Here is a 13,458-nt window from a genome sequence, read left to right as displayed (position 1 = left end):
ACCCCGAGGTGACAATCACAGACACCATGGAGCTGGCGTGCGCCCACCAAAGAGTCCCGGAAATTAGCCCTACTGGTTAGGCCACCCATGAGCAACAGGCCCAGATGGAGAGCCCCTATGCCGAGCCCCAATAATCCCTCAATTTGTCCCTTTATAGATCCCGCTTTCCTCCCTTGCCTTGCCCCAAAGGAAGGGGGAGCAAGTCCTCAATGTTTCCGCTGTGCCGAATGGGGGCATTTAGCACGCCTCTGCCCTCAAAGACACAACACAACCGTACCCATGGAGGTGGGTTACGCCAGAGGAAGGGTCCTTCTAGTTGGCGACTGGAACAAAGCCTGTCATCTGGACCTTCTTATAAATGGTAAACCCATCAATGCCCTTAACGACTCAGGGTGTCGCCACTCAGTACTCACCTGAGACCAGGTTTTTTCCCAGCAATGTAAGACAGAAGAAAAGGTGGCCATCACACGTGTCCACGGAGACCAAAAGACCTACCCGGTGGCTGAAGTAGTCCTTACGGACAACGGAGTAGAAAAAGGCTTGACGGTGGGTGTGATCCCTAAGTTAGTAGAAGAATCCATTATCGGGACAGATTGCCCCGACTTCACATCATATCTAGCCAGAGTCATCAAGGACGAGGAAGAGTGCACATGGTTGAAAGCCGCACCCTTTTACACTGAATGGGCTCACTAACCCCCTTTCTGCCTCCTCCTCTGTTACAGACGGCGAGCCAGGAAGACCCCACAACTTCAGAGCAGCACAAGCTGAGGACCCCACTCTGTGAAATACCTGGGTCCCGATAGTCCCAGAAGACGACGACCAGGTAGGCCCCTGTTTCCATAGGTCCAGAGGGTTATTGTATAGAAGAGTAAGGAGGGGCTCAGAGATGACAAGGCAGTTGCTGGTACCCTCTCCCTTCCACCCCATGTCTTCCACCCAGCACATAACCAAGCCGGGGGGACATTATGGGAGGGAGAAAACTGAGGAGTACCTCCTCCGCCGGTTCTACCCCCCATTTACCAGGGTTGGTATGGACCTTGTAGGTCCCTTGATCACTTCTGTACAAGGCCACCAATACAATGCGCAGCCAACTTTACGGTTCTTGAGTAGAGGACGCATCTCTACAAATTTGTGGTTTGGAACGTATTATGAATTCCTACCATTGCATTTCTCTCACTTTTCGTTGCTCACACTTATAAGATGGAGCGTAGTTCTCTCGTTTAAACATAGAGAGTGAATATACGGAATTGAGCTTGTTGCGGGGTGCCCCACCTTCCACAGAGAAGGGGGGTGCTATATACTGACAAATAACGAGTGTCGAAATAAGGACTCATACTTGAGGCACAGACGGCTGTTATTATAGAAGAATCTGGATAACACTTCTATCAATCGGCTGTGGATTTTATACTACCAGGACTACGAGGCAGTTTTGGTCTTGGATGAACAGGAGGACAAAGTGCGTCTTGCCAATCGCCTTATAAAGTCTTAATGGAGATGAAACACATGTTGTCACAGTGGCACAGTGGTAATCATGTATGATGAATGGTTTAACAATGAAAAAATAAAGTGAAATAAATGTAAAGAAACTACACCGAGTGGACCCTGTTTATCTCATTTCAACATGGAATTTTTTGAATGATCGTTACTTAATGGCTGAAGGGTATAAGGGACAGACCTCTTTGTATGGTTTGAAGCCAAGGTCTCATAACATAAATCGATTGTGGTTTAAGAGACAGACCTTTATGTATGGTTTGTAGCCAAGTTCTCATAACAGAAATTGATTGTGGGACAGAGGGACATTGGAGGGTGTGCTGGTAGAATGCTCTTTTTTCAATTGGTTTGATTACACACCAGGTTACTGTTGTGTTTACTGCACCTCCTGGTAGTAGGCGCTTTAGAGCGAAGCAGCACCTAGAAAGAACTGTAATACTCTACGTATACTGACTCACACTATAAGATCGTTGATCTAGAAGATTTTGTTGGTTTGATTGGGCAGTTCTGTTCCCTCTTAGGGAAACGTTTCTACCTCTGTATGTCATATGGATCTCATTGTACAACGGGAAGTGAAATAAAACTTTTCTTTATATGATCAAAATAATAAACTAAACATCCACAATAAAACTCCCTTGAAAACATGCATTTCAAAACATATCTTTTTAAAATTTTCCTCTACCACACAGAACACGTATAGAATGGGCCACCCACCATTTTGCATTCACGGGTGCACTGATTGCACTTGTGACCATTCAGATATTGTTGCTGAAGTGAGACTTTACTACCACAGTCTATCATCTACCCATCCAAATAAGTAGAACTTTCACAAAAAATGTATTTGTATTTCCACCAATTATATTACATATCGATTTTTCTTTCCTAAACTTACTGATTTTCTGAACAAAATTTACAAACGTTAGCCCTGCAAACATGTACTGGGTTTGTATATTTCAGCTAATTTTTATCTAAAACAATAGTGCAGTAGCCACGATGGTTCCATAACGGCCCACCAGGCTGGCTAGGTAATCTCCTTCCAAACCCTGGTACAACTCAGCCCTTAAAGCTCTGAAACATGAATGTAAGACCCTTGAGCGGGCTTGGCGCAGGGGTGGATACTGCCCTGCAGCTAAGCAGAATTTCAGAGAAAAGCAAAAAATATACTATGAAGCTATTACACTGGCTAAAGGGCAATTTTACTCAGCCTGTATTGAATCAGCCAGTAACAACTCTAAATAAATATTTGCTATCGTTTAGAGCTTCACGTCCCCTCTGGCCCAAGCTAGCACTGAATACTATTCTGAACCTGAATAGATAGCTGAATGCGATAGCTAGTCCGCCTTCTTCTCCTACCTGGTGCAACACTCTCTCTTGCTTCTGTAGGGACAAGATCCTTCGATCAATAGATTCTAAAATGTAAGCTTTTGTCTGGGGTTCGGCGAGACCTCGTCTTACTAAGGCAAAATTAAAAGCTCACGAGCTCTAGGGAGGTATGGGTCTTCCATCCATAGAACACTATTCCCTTGCTTTACATTTGTCGCAACTCTCTTATTTCTTACCATACACTAAAGACGTTCCGCATTGAGTTTCCATCGAGAGCCATCTTTTGTCTGGGACTTCAGGCCTCTCCCTTCTATATGGTAATGGGACTAGTCCTTTTGATCCTAAAAACCCGATTTTATCAGCCATGCACAAATCTTGGCAAAGAGGTCATCTTTTACTTACAACAAATGCTCCCATTCATATCAAAGCTCCACTTTCGAACAATTGAACTATCAAAATTAATGGCCGTACCCTTTCTTGGCCTTTATGGCATGCAGTTGGTATTCACTCTCTGGATCAACTTTTTCATGATGGGAAATTTAAAACATTTAATCAGCTTTATGAAGAATTTAATATTCCTCTACAACATGCCTCCAAGCATTTTCAACCTCAACAATGTTTGAGGAGGTATTTGGGTTCTCCACCTTCATTATCCCAGATATCCCTGATCTTATCTTACCTGCCTTTGTGGAGGAAATTTAAGGTGTGACCTTGGGCCTTTATAAAACATTTATCTCTCCTTTATTTTGACAATCACTATCTAATACCCTTCAAATTAAATGGAAATCCCGACTATCGGTGTCCTATACTATAACTGAATGGGATCAGATATTAGAGGGATTACATAAAGGAGTTCGTGAAGTAAGACGAAAATTCTGTATCTTTAAAATTCTTCATGATTGGCATTGGCCACCAATTAAATTACATAAAGATGGACTGCTCCCACACTCTAAATGTTGGAGGTGTTCTAATTCTAATTGTGGCATTGCCCATAATATTTGTGATTGTCCAGCAACTAAGTCCTACTGGACCTTTGTAGGCAAAACTTTAAAATCTACAATGTCATTATCTTTACCATTCACATCTGCCACCATTCTTCTACATGATTTCCGTATCTTTCCTAAACTCTCAAAACCGCAAATTTGTCTTTTGCATACAGCGTTAGCTACAGCCCAAATGTGTATTTTGCGGCATTGGAAATCTTACTCTCCACCTTCTCAAGAAGAATGGTTAGTGGCAATGATGCAGATGGCATTGCATGAATGTACAATTTATAATCTTCAGGACCAAGTTGATATCTTTATAAAAGTTTGGTCTACCTTCTTGAAATTGTAAATTGATGAGGCTATAACTTCCACTTCTAGTCTTAAAACTACTGCCTAAATCATCTAATTCTTTATCTCTATCCCTTCTTTTCTTATTTTCCCTCATCTCTTTTCCTTCCCCCCTACCTTCACATCCTCCCCTCCATGGCTTTTTTTTTCTCCATTCATCCCTCTTCTCATTTCTTAAATATACTTTCATGCTTTCTTTTTCTGTTTCTTTCTGTTTCTATTGTTTCTATTATTATAATACTGTTGCTCTCAATGAATTATCTATAGTTACCGTTTTCTATTTATAGTTAGTTCTATATATATATATTTCATTACCTACAGTATATATTTTTTCTCCATATTATTCATAATAACTTTATTATTTTTTTGCTTCGTAATCTACTTCTTCACTTCATATTTATATATATATATATAATGTTTTCTTCTTTATTTCATAAGTTACATTCATGTTTAATTTTCACATGTATTACAATTCTAATTCTTTATCATGATATGACTTTTATGTTCATCCTGTATTCTCTGTACTTCATTATAAAATTCAATACAAAATTTTAACACAAAATCATAGAAATTCCCCGTTATAGTTAGTTCAGCTAACTATAACTAGTGCTCCCGCAATGCACTGCTGATGATGTCACATATTACATCATTCATGACATGGTCAGTGACATCACTGATGACATCTCAAATTACATCACTGATGACATCATCCACGTGAAAATCTGATCCACCTCCTCATACTGTAATATCACCTTTGATACACCCACTCTACCAGTTCTACAAATGCACTTAATGATTCCTAAGTCTACATTCACATCCACTCATTTACCCATACAATCACTCATAGATGTAGATACCCATCAATACAACACTATCATCAGCACTCATACACCTATACAGACACTCACACACCACCACTCAGCCAGAGTTACTCAAACACCTAGTCAGTCATGCAAAGAATCAATCACACTTCCATTTACTGATTTATACAGTTGTACACACACCACAACACTTATTCCAACAGAAACAAATGCATACTTACTCTCTTCTACAATCACTGATACAAGTACACACTCATCCATGCAGCCACTCTCACAATCACTGACTCTCATGTGGAGAAGTGCGGCTCACTGATTAGAGCGGCAGACCCTGAGGCAGCGGTCTGACCTGGGACCAGGGTTCAATTCCCGACGCGGAAGGGTCTTCGGCTCAATGTCCACGGACTCGATAATTCTCACGTAGGTGCCTACTCTAATCATGGGTCCCACTCTGCAACTCTGGGCAATAGCTTGCTTAATCTCCACAGTGGCCCCGAATGCGCTAGGATGCCTGGCCTCACCGTGAGGGTGCCCAGTAAGGGGCATCTCACAGGGAAAGCCAGGAAGGGTTCCACAGCAGTATACAGTGCCAGGATGCCTGAAAGGTGATAGTGTACTTTACAAGTATACATACATTTACATTTACATGTATAGTCATTTATATACTTCAACTTTCACATACACTGCCTTCTATATATGTAGTTATTTGGACATGTAACATTGAGACATCGTATCTCTCACCAACATACCATACACACACTCACACTCATACAGCTGTTTCCACATGCACTCTTGAACCCATACACACAGTGAATCAACCACTCAAACATCTATGCACAGCCTCACACACCTCCCACCCACCCACAAACACACCCAGGCACCCATACAGATACTCAGGCAACCAATCGATAATCCATATAGACACTCATGTAGCTAATGAACAATCCATGCAGCAGCTTATTCAACAACAGACAGACTGATACAGACATTGACACAGTTTAGTCACTAAACCATCCATTCAGTAAGACACGATTGATCACTCACTTATACAGTCAGTCATGCACCTACTAAATCCTCCATCCAGACACTTATACACCCACTCATTCTTCAATACACCTTGGTATTAACATATATAAAACATATTTAAACTTTACAGAAACACACAGTCACTGGATAATGTCATCAGTGATGTCACTGACCATGTCATGAATGATGTAATATGTGATATCATCAGCAGTGCATTGCAGGGGTACAAGTTATAATTAGCTGAAATAACTATAACGGGGAATTTCTATGGTTTTGTAAGAGAGAAATGTCCAACTAACTATAACGTCCCTGAAACCTATGTTGTATGAGTGTCGCAGTCTCCTATCTTCGGAACAGAAAAGATAATATCAGTCGAAATGAGGCCTATGCGGGAAGCCGCGCCCTTGTATGTTCCCTCTAAAGGAACGGGTGACGACGATGATAAAGATTCTGTTAATGCTAAAGGATATTTCATTTATAATTGGGTGTACACTCCTTGGAATAGAGCAGATGTAATGGCGCTTAAAGCAGCGTTACCCGATCCGGGTAAATATCCAGCCGCTTTCTATGAGGAAGTTGAGGGCGCTATAAATTCCTGTACTAATACCCTATGTGATATAGATTTATTTTTCGGCTTAATCTTACCACCAGACATGTGGCGGACTGTTCGCAAAATTGATGATCAAGTTACTCTGGGTGCCGATTGGAAGGTTTTAGAACGATTGGATTTAGAAAGAGAGCCCGCCCAAAAGCCACATCAGTTGATATTATATCTCCCCGCAGCCATTTTAACTAAGCTTAAAACAGTTATTCCCCCTTAAAAGATAGATTGGACTGTCTTAGCATCATGTAAACAAAAGATAGACAAATCGGTTTCTGATTTCTTTACACGTTTTGAGGAAGCTTTTCATGATTTTAGCGGTCAGTCTTTGACGGATGATACCGGCAGACATCTGTTTGTCGACAAATATGTTAAGAATCTGTTGCCAGGGATAGCTAGCCGCTTAAAAGCCAGTGAAAGTTCTTGGACTACATCCTCTCCAGCATCTGTTTTGACGATGGCTCAATATTCTGAGCGTCAAGAATTAGAAGCGAAAGGTAACGATGAAAAGAAATCCAAAGATTTGAAAACAAAAATTATGTTAGCCTAGGTCTATGGTCCGCCCTCTAGAGGCTACGATAGAGGCTACGATAGAGGTTACGATAGAGGTGGACGTGGATCTTTCAATGCCCCCTATACTCGTACGAATTTGTCTATCAATCAATGTGCGTATTGTAAGCAGTTTGGTCATTGGATGGCTAATTGTCCAGTGTTGCGTGCCCAACAGAATTCACGGGGGCGGGGACAAATGAGAAATCGTTCAGGTTTTTCAGGGCCTATGGGGAATACAAATGATCGTGCTCGATTTGATACTAATGTACGAACGCAGAATGTACCAAAAACTTTTGATAGACGAAATCAATATCAAATGTCTGACCTTTACGATTCTGCTCATGCATAGGATTGCCTAGGATGGGGTAAGGAATCAGTTGGAGTTCCAGTAGATCAGACGGGTCCCTATGTTACAGCACATGTTTTGGGTTCTAATGATCGGTTTCTGGTTGATACAGGAGCTACTCATAGCGCTTTGTCTAAACAATTGGTTCCGAGGGCTCCCCTGTCTGGTGTAACTATTACTTCGATAGGTTTCGATGGAACACCTTCCCTTAGCCCATTGTCACAACCACTTGCATTCCATGTTGATAAATTTAGTGCTCCATGTCCGTTTTTGCTTTCCCCAAACACACCAGATAATATTGTGGGTCTTGATATGCTGAATAATTTCAGAGCCACAATACGATGTTCCGCTGAAGGAGTGCGTGTCATTTTGAATGATAATCATTCCGAGCCTGAGTTTGTTTTTGTTAAAGCGGATATTGCATTGCCTTCACTTCCTAAAACTTTGTGGGCTACCTCAGACACTGATGTGGGTCAAATGGTTATCCCACCAGTACAGATTAGTGTCAAGGAGGGAGCTGTGTTACCTCGTTTGCCACAATATAGGATTTCACAGGAGGGTGAAGAAGCACTCATACGAATTGTACAGGATCTCATCAAAGTTGGGGTTTTTGAGGAAGTTCCATTTAATGTTTGCAATAGTCTGATTCTTCCAATACTGAAAAGAGACACTGACACACGAGTCTACAGATTTATCGTAGACTTGAGGGAGGTAAATAAGATTGTCGTAACGCAGTATCCTGTAGTTTCTGACATCACAACACTTCTTACTTTAGTTCCCCCGACTGTTATTACTTTTTCGGTAACAGACTTGAAGAACGCTTTCTTTTCGATCCCTATTCATCCTGACAGCCGATACTTGTTCGGTTTCACTTTGAATAATAGTTGGTATAGATTTTGTAGAGCTCCTCAAGCCTATACTGAGAGTCCGAGGATTTACAGTCAAGCATTGAAAAGAGAACTTGATTCTTTTACGTTGCCCGAAGGTGTGGCTCTCATACAATATGTCAATGACATCTTGCTGGCAGCCGACACCCCAGAACAGTGTGAAAAATGTACTCTGTCTTAGCTTTCTTTTCTTGCTTCACATCACCACAAAGTGTCTCGTAAGAAGCTACAATATTGTAGACCAAAGGTAACCTACTTCGGTCACCTTTTGTCTAAGGGGGGACGTGCATTGACATCAGATCGTATACAAGCAATTTTAGACACGCCAGTTCCTACCACACAAAAAAGGAGTACGTGAGTTTCTGGGTCTTACTTCCTTTTGCAGGCAGTGGATTTTGGGGTTTTCATACATTGTTAAGCCTTTGTTAGCACTTTTGATGAAAGACACTCCCGTACCCCTTCCATGGACAGGTGAATGTGAAAGTGCTTTTCGACAGTTACGACAAGCTCTTTGTTCAGCACCAGTGTTAGGTACACCAGATTTTACGAAGCTTTTTACACTTTACGTGCATGAGAAAGATGGATGTGCATTGTCAGTTTTAGTCCAGTTACATGGAGATAAGCAACGTCCTTGTGCTTATTTTTCAGCAGTTCTTGATCCTGTTGCTAGAGCATTACCTGGGTGTTTTCGCTCAGTTGCAGCAACAGCTGTGTCATTACGACAGAGTGAGAGAATAGTTTTGTCACATAAGCTGTAAGTGTTGGTACCACTCACACACCAACAGGCCCCTTGGTGTCATGCTTCATCATTGGGCTCTTCGCACCCCTCTGCGAAGACCCCTACGTAGGAGCACTGAAAGTGAACTATGTGTTGGTGTGTGTGTGAGGAGAAAGGTGTGAGTGGTGAGGTGGTGGAAAGTGATGGTTAAAAGATACCTGGCTCGTAGGAGAAAAAAAATAAAACGTTTTTATTAGGCCCTCGGCTGGTATCATTAAAAGGGTGCAGGGTGAGGTTGTCTGTTACATATTAGGGTGCGTCAACCTCAAAAGTGCGTCAACATGTTTCGGAGTGTAGGAACTCCTTCTTCAGGACGAGGATATGCACAACTATCCTCACCTTACTCACAGCGCCTTGAGACCCTCCGGGTGAGTAGTGCGCTCTATAAATGTCCTTGATTGATTGATTGATTGAAAAGTGTACTCTACAAAAAATAATAAGGTGAAATGTACCTATTAATGATATTGCGAATAAAGTCTGTTGCGCCCAATTGGCGTTATTAGTACAGAACCTGTGAATAAACAAAAAAATGTAATGAAACATAAGATCTCAGATGGACGTCAATGATCAAAAAATGACCTATTCAGGACATAAGAGGGTGAAGAACCAAAATAAGGTCCAAAAACCCTGTAAGAAAAAATGACCTGGACAAACACATAGACAAGGACACACAATAATTCAGAGAGATCGCCATGATAATTCCTAAGTTGAAAAGACATTAATCATAAACAGTGCTTACTTATGGACAAAGGCTAGATGGCCTCATGAGCCAAAGCATAGTATTGGGGGTTCTTTCTTCTTGCTCAATGTGGCCACCTGTTGGATTTTAAGAGCTTGGTTTAGGGTCATAGATGCTAATACTCACAGGTAATGTGGATACCACTACCTAGTATGACCAAACTCACGGATTCTGCAGAACTGGTGGGCTGCGTTCCGTTAATGCGGCTCCGACGGTATGTCGAGTCGTGCTGATCTATCCTCTTATATATTGCCAAAATTGCTTCAATTAGTGCCTGATTGAAAACGGAATATGCCCAAAGAAGGACCGAGTCCTTGGCAAGAAAGTCCGGTACTGCGCGCTACTAGGGGGCGTGTCATACTCTTACACGCATGCGCGTAGGGGAAGTGTTTCCTGCTTACTTCGCGCATGCGCGAAAACACTAGCTACTCGCGCGAGTCCGGTGGAGCCAACAATGATTGGTATGAAACCCAGACAAATGATAAATACAGAAAAATACAGAAATTGGACACTTTTAGTGATAGATCACCTACGATATTGAAGAGGACAGGCAATCATTACAGATGCAAAATGTAACTTATATGCGTGGTGTCCGCATACAGAAGGTCTCGTGTCCCATAAAATATAAAGGGGCAACCATACCAAGGGTATAAAGGTATGAGTCTGGTGGGGGTCTAATGGAATATCACTATGTGTAGGGTAAATGGAGTTGACATAATAAGGGTTTTAGCCAATTCCCAAAGTAAGAAAGTATGCTTATAGACAGAGGCCCTTGGTCATCGCAATTGGCTCCATGGAATGGAGTCATTGAGTCCAGTGGTGTCCGTGCCCAGACGGAAAACCCACCTCTGTTCCTTCTCAAATAAACCAACATCAGTTGGTAGTTGTTCAATCACAGTCCAGTGTAAATTCGTGACACAATGTTGTGCCTCCCAAAAATGTGCTGCCATTCTTGTTGTCGATTTTTTACACCTTACGTTGCTTTTGTGCTCGTTTATTCTGATTTTCACAGCTTGTGTGGTCATGCCCACGTACTCCTTGTTACACGGGCACGTGATGAGATAGACCACGTTCCTGCTGTTACAGTTGGTGAACGCTCGTTGTTCCCACTTTGTGCCATTCTTGAAAGTGAGGGTCCGACTTTTTTCAGTTAGATGGCAACTGTTACAATTTCCACATGCTCCCCACGCCTGCTGATCGCCAGCCTCCTTGCCAGCCTCCTTGCCTCCTTGACGCCGACGCCGACACCGTCGCCCCCCCAGCCCCCCGAGCGGCCCAGCCACTGCTGGGCCGGCCGCTCGCCACTTTTCCCGCCGCTGGCCCCCTGCGGCCCCGCCCACCACCGGCCCATTGGCCCAGACGCTAGCCCAGCCCAGCTGACCCGCCCTCCCGTCCCCCTCTTAAGGGGAGAGCCTGGTGACCGCGGGAGTGACCGCTGTGCCTTTCTCAAGGCCGGGTCACCCCCTTGCTCCCCACGCCTGCTGATCGCCAGCCTCCTTGCCAGCCTCCTTGCCTCCTTGACGCCGACGCCGACACCGTCGCCCCCCCAGCCCCCCGAGCGGCCCAGCCACTGCTGGGCCGGCCGCTCGCCACTTTTCCCGCCGCTGGCCCCCTGCGGCCCCGCCCACCACCGGCCCATTGGCCCAGACGCTAGCCCAGCCCAGCTGACCCGCCCTCCCGTCCCCCTTCTTATGACGCCCCCAGAGCGTCCGCGCAGCGGACGCGCGCAGCGGGAGCACCGATTGAGCGCCCGTCCGCGCCTGGACCGCGCCTAGTGCCAGGACCCCTGGCCCCCGCCGACGGAAGCCGACCCGACGGACCTACGACGCCACCGAACTCTACGCACTCAACGCCGGAAGAACCCCGGGGTGCTACCGAGCCACCCCGAGACGCACGCACGGACCCTTCTGCTGCAACTCCTGCAAGTTCACCTGCATCCAGACCTCCGCTACACCAGCACCGACCAAGACCAAGCCGAACACCAGCAGCACCCACCTGAAGTGCATCCTGCTCAACACCCGCTCCGTCCACAGACACGCCGTCGAGCTCTGGAACCTGCTCGACACCACTGCACCGGACGTCGCCTTCCTCGCGGAAACCTGGATGAACGCCTCTTCAGCGCCCGACATCGCCATCGCCATCCCAGACGGCTACAAGATCATCCGAAGGGACCGCATCAACAACACAGGAGGAGGCGTCGCCATCATCCACAGGAACACCATCCGCATCTCGACCAACACCGACGACACCCTCGCACCCGCCGAGCACCTTCACTTCCAGGTCCACATCAACCCCAAGACCACCCTCAGAGGCACCCTCATCTACAGACCCCCGGGACCACGCACACAATTCAGCGAAGACATCGCCGACTTCATCAGCCCGCACGCCCTCTGCTCTGCTGACTACATCCTTCTCGGGGACCTCAACTTCCACCTGGAGAACAAAAACGACCGCAACACCACCACCCTGCTGGACAACCTCGCTAACCTGGGACTCAAGCAGCTGGTCACCACCCCCACCCACTACGCCGGACACACACTCGACCCCGTCTTCTCATCCAGCGAAGACATCGCCTTCAGCCACGCCACCGGACTCCACTGGACGGATCACAGCTGCGTCCACTTCAGCTTCAGAAGGACCACGATCCACCACCACCAGCAACAGGTTGCACGCAGAAGCTGGAACAAGATCACAGCCGACCAACTCGCGATCTCCCTGAACATGAACCCTCCCACCAGCACACCGGACCCAAGCCAGGCGGCCACCAACCTCACCAAGTGGATCAGCGACTGCGCAGACGACCTCGCCCCCCTGAGGACCCCGCCTAGCAGACCCGGCAGCAAGAAAGCCCCATGGTTCACCGACGAACTCAAGAACTCCAAGAAGAACTGCCGAACCCTCGAGAGAACCTGGCGCAGAGACCCAACTCCGGACAACATGGCTGCCCTCAAGCTCGCCACCCGAAAGCACCACCAACTCATCCGCGCCACCAAGAAAACCGCATTCAAGGAACGACTGGACAACAACGCACACAACAGCAAGGAACTCTTCAACATCGTCAAAGAGCTCTCCAACCCCAACGCCGGAAACAACGACATCACCCCTTCGCAAGACCTCTGCAACTCCCTCGCCTCCTACTTCCACAACAAGATCGCGGACATACACAACAGCTTCAGCACTCAACCGACGCACGCCACAACCGAACCCCCGCCCCCCACCACCACCCTCCGCGCCTGGACCCCGATCAACACCGAAGACACCATCCGCACGATGAACTCCATCCACTCCGGATCTCCGACCGACCCCTGCCCTCACCACGTCTTCAACAAGGCCGACGCTGTCATCGCACCCCACCTGCGGGACATCATCAACACCTCCTTCGACACCGCTACCTTCCCGGAGAGCTGGAAGCACGCCGAACTCAGCGCCCTACTCAAGAAGCCTTCAGCCGACCCCACCGACCTCAAGAACTACCGCCCCATCTCGCTGCTCCCGTTTCCTGCAAAAGTCATCGAGAAGACCGTCAACAAGCAGCTGGCCGCCTTCCTCGAGACGAACGGATC

This window comes from Lissotriton helveticus, chromosome 4_1 (genome assembly GCF_964261635.1).
Source record: "Lissotriton helveticus chromosome 4_1, aLisHel1.1, whole genome shotgun sequence".
Classification (NCBI taxonomy): Eukaryota; Metazoa; Chordata; class Amphibia; order Caudata; family Salamandridae; genus Lissotriton; species Lissotriton helveticus.
This window is presented reverse-complemented; position numbering follows the sequence as displayed.